This window comes from Serinus canaria, chromosome 2 (genome assembly GCF_022539315.1).
Source record: "Serinus canaria isolate serCan28SL12 chromosome 2, serCan2020, whole genome shotgun sequence".
Classification (NCBI taxonomy): domain Eukaryota; kingdom Metazoa; phylum Chordata; class Aves; order Passeriformes; family Fringillidae; genus Serinus; species Serinus canaria.
The window spans coordinates 101,042,951-101,050,780 of NC_066315.1; positions in this window are offsets into that span (position 1 = coordinate 101,042,951).

The window sequence follows — 7,830 nt, forward strand, 5'->3', positions numbered from 1 at the left end:
TGCTAGTTAGCACAATGGCTCTTTGCCTCTGAAGAGCTAGATGAAAGATTTTAACCTTATGTTTACTCAGTCAAAACCCACAGCACACCTACCAGAAAAGCAGGAGGAAACACAGAGCAAAGCTGGAGCACTTGGCTGGATAATGTTAGTGCAGCTGCCAGGGGATCACTCACTAAAGCCAGCAGATCTGGTTAAACCTGAGTTAGGCTGTCAGCACTGAGGTCAATGCATTGTCACAGCTGGACCAAGGTGAAATCAGGACTTAACCTCTTTTATTTTCTGCTGGTTGCAGATTCAGTGCCTCATTCTAGCAAGACTGTAAGAACTCCCTCCCCACCTTTGGAGAACAGACATTAACCTTGAAGGATAGCTATTTGCATAAAATATGTTGCAAATACTGGATTTCTGAACACAGGCTTCTGTTAACACATTTCATTGGAAGCACATTTTAAAAAAAGATGGTTATTTGGAATTGTCACGCATTACAGTGAATACAAATACACTTTTATAGATGAATAAAATGCTAAAGCTTCTTATGTTAGGATCTGTCACTCAGTCTCAGTGGAACTTTATCCTCTTCATAAAGGCTTAAATTTTCTACTGAAATAAATATAAATCAGCACCTCATTCTAAGTCATTGAAATGGTGGTTTGCTTTGTTTTTCTTGACAAAAATCAGATGGGATCCAGCTAGCAAGCTGGTGGTAAATGTCTTAGTGGTCAGACTAATCACCTCTAATCATTTCAAGCCCTGAGCCACTCTGACATAAAAAGGGAAAATCCAGGCATTGCTGTCTGCACCTTCCTGAGAAAAAGTGTCTTTGGGCACAAAGCCCAGTGGAGGCCACAGCCTTTGAAAGAGGGGCCAGAAGAAATAATAAAGTAAGTTCAGCCTAGCCTGAAAATGTTCTTTGTCCTGGTGGGGACCTCCCAAGGCTCAGGAGGATGCTCCTGTGACCCTTCAGGCATGCTTTAACCTCACTGGAGAGGTGCATGGGAAGCAGGGGGGAAAATGACAGAGAGTCCCTCCTGTCATGGTGTGTGAGAGGCTGTGCAAGAAAGCAGAGTGGTGCTGTTCAGGAGCTGCAGAAAGCAGGCTTTGAGAAGCTGTCTGGCAGGAAGAAGTGACTGTTGTGTGTGATGGCTTGCTCCCAGGAAGAGGGCCCTCAATCTCTTTTCCAATGAGGATCTTTTGTAGCAAATATCAGGCCAGGCATCAGACAGTTCTGTGGTCTCACTGTCCTCAGATTTCAGAAATAGTGTGTATGGGCCATTTTGCTATTTACACTGCAAATCACAGCTTCCTAGCAGAGACTGAGGAGGTTAAATGAGATTTTTTATCTTCTCTGGGAGTCCTGCTGGGCTGAGGTCCATGGTCTGCATGCAGGTGTTGATAGTGTCTCTGTAGGACAAGGAGACAGCAGATAGAAATCAAAATGGTTTTTCATTGTGAATGTGCTTTGTGACCACAGCCTCTGCAGTACACATGAGCCATCTCTGATCTTGTAATAATAAGATGTAGAGGAAAATTTCCTTTAGAGAAAACAAAGTTAACAGAGCTTTTTAAGTCAAGTCTCTACCCTTTTGCCCTGCTTCTTTCAGTTGTTATAAGAGTTGCTAAAGATGTGTTTGCTTCTCCCCTTCCCCCCCTGTTTCAGCTCTCCTTTCTCCCTGTCTGCTGTGCATGAAGTATTCATGCAACTAACTGCTTCCAAACAACAATTAGGAAAAAGTTTCTGGACTGGGACCAGAAAAAAGTGAATGGAAAGGAGGGGAACAAGGTATGTGTTACAGGCCATTTATTCTCTAATTTTTCTGTCCCCCACAACATCATGCAATCAGATCTTGATTATCCACATTAACAGAGACTTAACACAGCTTGTATAAAGCAAAAATATGGCTAATGCAAACCATATGGCAATTAGGCTATCAGAACATTGAGTGAAAAAGTAATGGGGAAGGGAAATAAGGCCAGTAAAACTCTCAAGCCACTTTAAACTGGGCTTTAAAATTATTGACTCCACTCTCTCATCTCTGTGGGCTCACAGAAGAAAACTTCGTCCATGTTCAGCAAACAGCCACTGCAGGTTTAAGTTGTCCAGTGATCAGCCCTGAGGGACAGTGCCTGAAATCACAACAGATGAACACCTGTTAAAGCTTGAAAGTGAAACATCCCACGTACTTAATGCCTGGATGAGAAATGAAAAACTTGGAGTCAGAAAAAGTTCCTGACTGGTGAACTGAAAATGACAAGCCTTTGAGCAGTTCATTGTTTAGTTGCCCCATGAAGCTTCTAACTTGGAAGATAGACCCGAAGAAGTTCATTGACCAAGATGTGTCAGAATATCTCATTTGTTTCCAAGTTTATCCTGACCTAGTACACTCCATTTCTCAGTGAAAGGAAACAAGAAATAATTCATATTAAGTATGTTTCTCTCAAAACCCGCTGTCTGCTGATAATTTGATCAAGATACAAAAATCCCTTTTCTATTTGAGAACATTAAGTGCTACCCTATTGGATAAAAAGCAAAGACTCTGTAATGCATCATGAAATGGATCCTCGGATTTCAGGACATGGCAAAAAAAATTTGGAAGACTTGGATGCAAAGCTGTTGCTGTTGGAGGGAAAGCAGTAATAAGGAGTCTTACAATGGTAGGACTGAAACCACCAGATTCCCCATGTGTTATGGGTCCCTTGGGATGTCACTTGTCTTAAAATCTAGCTTACTGATTCTCACTGTACTGCAGTGGAATGACTGGAAGAATTCTGCATCTTCTCAGCTGCCACGGCTGTCAGAGTGTGTCTCCTGGTGAGTCTAATGTCAGGCTGTTGTTCAGTAATGAAATACTAGGTGGAAAAGAACTCCATACATCTCCGGGCGATAAAAACCTCAAGGAAAAAAAGTCTGTGCACGTTCACCAAGAACAAATTGTACCACCCAAGCTAGATTATTTTTTGATAGAATTACTAAATTAATGGATGATGGGAATGAAATCGATTAAGCGGCTCTGAGCTTTCAGTAAGGCTTTTGATATGGTGCGTCACAAAATCTGGTGTGAAAAATGAGTAGCCATCTGAGCAGCAAAGAAACTGTCATGGATTGAATCAAGGACTTAAGGGGAGGGAAAGAAAGTTCAAAAAATAAATGGCAATGACAAACCAGAAGGACGTATTTGCTCTGGGCTCTCCAAAATCTGGTGTTCATTTCACTGGTATTTCATGCCCTATTAGGGAGCTATTACAAAAGGTGGAGGTGACAATAAATTAGGAGGTTCAACTGAGTTAGAAATATGAGCAAGAATTCGTAGAAAGATGAATTTCCCCTCAGTCTCAGATTCACTCAACATCACCTCCACACATGCATTCCAGACCCCCCAGAAAATATCAAATCACACCTATTATGGGAGAAAGGGAGGGAAACACAGCAGGACTGAAACGTGTGCCCAGAAGGAGTGGCATGGTGAGTTCAGCACAGACCTTAGTGGAGAGACCTCTTGACCACCGGTCTGCATCCAGCTGGTGACCCTCTGGGCAGTGGGTTTTGGTTCTCTCAGGCTTGCTTTGCCTGACAGCTGTACTCCACTTGGAAGGCTGAAAAGCCAGCAGAGACCTACAGAGATGGGAATTGAAGAAAGAGAAACATTGGCAATCTCGCTCACATAGCACAGAAAAAGGTTATTTTAAGGAATATGCAGGAATGTTTCATATCATGTCACAGGAAGATCCTGTCTGCACACTGATGGAACTAGGCTTCAAATTCAGCTTTGCTGTACCGATTTTTACTCCAGTTTCTGCGCCTCTTCAATAATAACCTGGAGAAATGAAGGTGACACAATCAAGCTAAAGGACCAGCAAGGGTCCATGACATAGCCTAGGACAAATCCCTAAGCTCTGAGTGCCAACATCAGTTTTTTCTACCTGCTTATAAGCACTTAACTCCCTCCCACCCTCTTAGTATTAGCATTTAACTTCCAAATGTTGTTGGATGAAACCACTTGAAGACCTGGAAAGCACCTTTTACTCCTGTATATGCATTGTAGCAATTTCTATTCTGAAGGTCTCAGACCTTCTGGGACTTGTTTTCTCAGATTTCAGGTTTTTGAGCAAGTGAAGTGGTGAGCATGAGTGATAGTAAAACTTTGCCAAACAGAGAGGCTAATTTTCTTCTGGTACAGAGGTTAATGTCATGCTTTTTGGATACAAAAGAAATCTCCTGGCTGATGAACTTTGCTCTGACACTGGGTGGGAATGGCTCCAGACTGTTGTTATTCTCTCTCTTCCCCCAGAATCGCTTTGCTCAGCAGCTATTTGCAGGATACTGAATAAGCCAAGGAGCTGCGCCAGTTCCTGCTGAGAATCAGTGATCAGCTCTTGTGCTGGGGGAAAAGGCAATAGGAACTGAGCCCTTCTGAGGGAAAGCTGCCTTGGTAAAGACCTCTCAGTTGCTGCCAAAACCAACAAGGCAAACAGCCCTCATGGGCACCCGCGAGCCCATGGGGTGGAGAGGTCTTTGCTGGTGGCGCAGTCCACTGGCAGAGAACACCTGCGGTTTGAAGGAGCCAGCAGTCCTTTCTGATTAACAGCCTCCTAAAAAGCACATTTTCATCTAATTTACCTCTTTTGGCTTTCAAATAAGCAAGTAATGTCACACCTGCTAAGCAGCTAGAATTATGCAGCATCATAAATTAAACTTTTTAATTTGCCAAGATTCCTGGCTTATGCCGTTTATCATTCAGAGTTATCCTTCAGAGAGGCAGGAGTGTTTCCTGCGTGGCTGCATGTGAAGGGGGAATCTTTTCCCCTAGTCCTGCAGCACAAGGAGAGGCATGGTGGCTGTGGGCAGGGGGTGCCAGCACTTGGAGCTCTCCAGAAGGATGCATCATTAGCAAAGTCATTAAGCCAGGACACTTGTGTGGCAGTGCTGTGTTTTGCACCACGTACCCCCAGAGCTGCTGGAGGCTGAGCAGCTGGAGAGGTCCTGCTGTTTGGGTCCCTGTGGTGCAGAGCAGAGCCCTCTGTGGCTCAGGCACTTGTGGTCAGCAGGGCAGCCCTGAGGAGCCAACAGCTTTGCAGCTGTCAGGTACTCTGAGATAGCCCTACAAACAGGAGCACGATGCTCACAATTGTGCTGCTGTTCCAGCTGAGTAGGCTGGCATCAACTTCAAGCATTCTGCTGTGCAGGAAGGGAAAGTGTCCTTTTGAAGTTGGGTACTTTTGGCCTCCCTCTTCCTGTCCCTCAAGGTCCTTTGGACTCGAGGCCCAAAGCTGTTTAACACATGAGAGAGGGAATCAGTGAAGAGGATCCTTCTGTAAAAGCATTTCACTGATGGAAGCTGGTTTTGGAGATTGTTATCCCTTGAAAATTATTTAATGTAGTGAGTATCTTTGGGAAAGTATTGATGAGACTGGGTTTTACATAACAACACAAAGTGGTGCTGCTGCTTAGCACAAGTTCCCTGGAAGAGAAATCAGAAATGTGAGCTTGTCCCAGGTCTGGTAATTGCAGAAAAAATGGGGTGACTGCACTGTCTTTTCCTGTGAAATTTTTCAATGGCTGTTTCCCCAAAGCTGATTATTTCTGATTGTTAGGAGAATCGTGGTAGGTTCTCCTTCTCAACAAGAAATAGATTTATTCATGGACTAGAACAGTTTGAGGTCAGGGAATGTGGAGTGAAAACACTGAAGTGAAAAAATAATTTCCTTTTGAAGAAATATTTGAAGTAACAACAAATTGGTTTTAGAACAAATCTATGAAGAGTTATCTAGGCAGCAAGTATTACAAATGAGTTAAACTGCTCATAAGCATTTAATCTTTTTCATAAGTGAAAAATCTGTATCAAAATAGATACAGATATATGTGGATGTTCTCAGGGAAAAATAACTGCATGTAAAAAACCTAACCCAAAAATAGTAGCACACATAGTCTAGATGTTCTAGCACCCCAAACAGATGCTAGAAGATGGGGGTGTTTTGTGGTACCTTGCAGAGAGAGAGAGCTTAATTTGGATGCTATCCCTTCTCTCTGTATAACATACACATAGCTGCTTGAAAACAAGTTGGGAAGGAGCCAAGAAGGACAGCAGTCAGTGGCATGAACTCCCTAAAGGGAAAACAAAGTTCACCAGCTGCGTATAGCACAGCCCAGATTTCCCTCTCTGCCGTTGGCTTTGCTGGGGCCAGCAGCTCAGCCTGGGGCCAGAGGGGAGAAGGGGGATTTCTTCTGGACAGCCTTCTCCCAGTGAGATCCTGGGCTTGCCAAGGGAAGAGCAAAAGAGCTCAGAAGGCTCAGAAAGCTCAGAAATGTACCTGCTTATATGAGACACCAAAACTACTCTGCAATCATGCAATCAGGACAATCCATGGAGGTTTTGTTTGTCTTTCTGAGGAAAGACAAACTCTTAAGTTAAATGTGCACATTGCCTGTGCATTAGAAGATAAAGAATCTTCTACACTCTATCCCTGCTGTTAAGGGATATAAAAATTCTTTGTTTAAATGAAGACTATGTTATTGCTGTTCACATCTAAATTAAAGCATGGAGACCAAGTCTGGAGTTGTTACACACACTCTCCCCAGAGGACTTAGCCATATTTATTCAGTGCAGGGACAGATGTGGGAGGCTCAGGGTCTGTAATAAGCATATCCATGGCTTGGCTGTGCTGGCATCACTGGGCCTTTCTCAGTCAGCAATGGGAATGCAGCCTAAGGGAAGGAGACTGTGCCTTGCTTCAGCTGGGCCTGGAGCAGCAATGCCACTAACTCCAAGCCCAGCAGGAACAGCCCATCCCCACAGGTCAGTAGTGTTAAATGTCTTCTGGAAGCCAAAGCAGTTGGATACCTCATCACCATGTGAAGTGGATTTAGACCTTCACACCTGTGAGTTATAATAAAAAAATATGCTAACATATACATCAACAGGGTGTGATTGGTGATGTTAATCACTTTCCCATCTTTGCATTTACTCACAAAATACATTGCATAATTTATGGAATTGCTTAGCACTCAGACCACAAACAGCTTCTCCTGATTGGTTCAGTTCAGTGCCATATGTTATAGAGGAAACATGTATATACTCAACAAAGGTGTAAGTTTTAAGGAAACCTTGAGCAAAATGATAAAATTATAAACACGTTTTCTGCCTGTTGAACACAGAATTTATATTTGTAATCTTATCTGAGTTGTGTTGCTACAGACAGCTTGGCTTTTGTTTTCACCCCTTAAGGCTTTCTTCAAATATTCCTGTACTAGAAATGTTTTCTGAAGCTCTACAACCAGACAATTAAGTGAGTACAAAGAGCACAGTAATTACTCCACACAGCTAGTATCGTGCTGTATGTGGTAATGCCTTTCTTCCTTTCAGTTTTTCTTATCTAGAGGTAAGTTACACTGACAGACTGGCTTCTGAGTCCATATCCAATTCAGTTAGGATCAGTTTTAAGAGAATATTGTGCTTCAGAAAATACATGAATGCAAATGCTTGAAGGCTGGAAAGAGTTAAAGTGATCTAGGAATTTTTCATGAGAGCATTTTAATTTTGAACTCTCCTGCTATTATTTACACACACACACACATATATATATGTATGTATACATGTATTTAAACTGCATTTCCTCAATTGTTTATGTTATATTATCATATAGCATGTTACTTTAAATAGGATTATCCTTTCTGAAATAATTTAGGTGTAAAATATGCAAGAGGAGAAGAGAGGTGATGGTAGCCTATCTTACAGGGAGACCATCATTGTCAGTCTGTGAAGGCAGAAAGACCTCTGCAAGATGACTCACCCCACGGCCATGGAAAAACAGTTTTGGGGCAGGCAGGCTCCTAGC